At 41.0% G+C, this 1,944-nt stretch overlaps 1 pseudogene; it reads right to left on the bottom strand.

The window, feature by feature from the left end:
* Positions 1-336: 336 nt before the first annotated feature.
* On the bottom strand, positions 337-624 carry LOC120246031 (annotated as a pseudogene).
* Between the last annotated feature and the right edge of the window lie 1,320 nt (positions 625-1,944).

Genomic DNA, 1,944 nt, shown 5'->3' with positions numbered 1-1,944 from the left:
CTTTGTTTTTTTTTCTTTTTTTTCTTTAATTTTTAAAAATGTTTTAATTTAGTTTTGTGAGAGAAACAGAACAAGTGGGAGATGGGCAGAGAGAGAGAGACAGAGGGAAACACAGAAAAGGAAGCAGGCTCTAGACTTTGTGCTGTCACCACACAGCCTTACATGGGGCTTGAACTCATGAGCTATGAGATTATTACCTGAGCTGAAGTCGGATGCTCAACTGACTGAGCCACTCAGGTGCCCCAAAACTGCAGATTTCTAATTGAGGTTGTCCTCTTGGTCTGGAGGAATAGAGTTCTGGAGTAAAGTAGCAGGTTCCCATTTTTCATAAACACTTCATGTCCACAACTGGAACACATCAATTACATCTTCATTCTCCATCTCCAACTGTGCAGGAGTGTCTGTTTCATTGATTGGCTGCTCATCCCTTTGGCATCTGATCAGCCTCATTGGCAAACCTCATTGACAAGCGTATTGTTCACAACAGGCTTTCATTAGTTTACTAAATGCACCGTGCCTCTTAATCTTAAATGGCACCACAGAGCCATCCTGACCCACCAACTTCAAATGAACATGATCATTGTTCTCACTCTTGACTCTTTCCATGGTCCTTTCCTCTGTCATGGTGTGTGCCACATTCTTCCTGGCTGCTGACTCACAGGGGTACCAGGCTGTCACTTGAATGTGCGCACACAAGCAGCACCAGGAGGGCTGTTGACCTGGCTTCAAGGATACTTACTCTTTTCAGATACTGGTCTGTTGTTACATTCATCTAATAAATGCTTCATCTATGATACTGCATTTTTTATGGAGTGTTCAATAGATTTTTATTTAATTATGTTTCTGCTAAAATCCCCCATCTCTTTACTCATATTGGTCACTTTTTCTACTTGCTCTTTTAGATTTTTTAGTATACATATTTTATTTAAAATCTCTGATAATTTTGGGGTGTCTGGGTGGCTCAGTCAGTTAAGTGTCCAACTTGGGCTCAGGTCATGATCTTACTTACCGTTAGAGAATTCAAGTCCCGTGTGGAGCTCTGTCCTGACATTTCAGAGCCTGGAGTCTGCTTTGGATTTTGTGTCTCCCTCTCTCTCTGCTCCTCCCTCCCTCTCTCTCTCTCTCTCTCTCAAAACTAAATAAATATTAAAAAAAATAAATCACTGATAATTTCAACATTTGGGCCATCTCTAGGTCTTCTTTTCTCCATGCATTCTCTTTTCGCCATGATTTACACATCTTGTCATGTAAATTTTATGGCAGTAAGGATATTTTATGTAAGGAAACAATAAAAATGGGTATAAATTGTATCCGTTTCTAGAAAAAAATCTATACTTGAGAGCTAAATAAATCTGGTCTCTAGTTTAGATGTGTTTGGTCTTTGTTGCAGCTTTAGTTTGACCACAGGCTTTAAATGTTTGAAAGTGGAATTAAACTGAAACCCTGCAGACTTGGGGTTGAGCACTAGTGATATCCATAGATCTCAATGCCTCTCTGCCCAAGTGCTAGCTTTTTAAAACATGAAGATCTCTGCTTTTACAGCACTTTCAGCTCTTCGTGTTTCTAGAGAGCTTTCTTTGCTCTCCTCCAGGCCTACTAAGACTTTGTATGCAAGAAGACAGGAAGATCTTTCTCCCCACAGAATGCCTCAGAGAAGTCCCTCTCAGAACACTGTCTGTCTCCAACTCTTAGAAGCTAAAATATGGAGTTGAAATTCATCCTCCTCAGCTCTCCTCTGCTGCCTTCATGCCTGTGGAGAACTGTCTGTCCCCTGAACAGTCAGTAAAGTCCTAGGCAGTAGAATTAGTGAGTGAGTGCAGATTTACTCTACAACTACACTGGAGTCCTAGAAGTCAAAGCTTTCTTGGCAGCCCACATACAGGCCTTAAAATTTTGTTAAAGTGGAGCACCTGGCTGGCTTAATTAGTGGAGCATGCAGCTCTT

This window comes from Hyaena hyaena, unplaced genomic scaffold, assembly GCF_003009895.1.
Source record: "Hyaena hyaena isolate Hyena2069 unplaced genomic scaffold, ASM300989v1 scaffold_447, whole genome shotgun sequence".
Lineage (NCBI taxonomy): Eukaryota > Metazoa > Chordata > Mammalia > Carnivora > Hyaenidae > Hyaena > Hyaena hyaena.
Note: the sequence above shows the minus strand (reverse complement) of the source record. Positions and strands in the feature narration are given on the sequence as shown.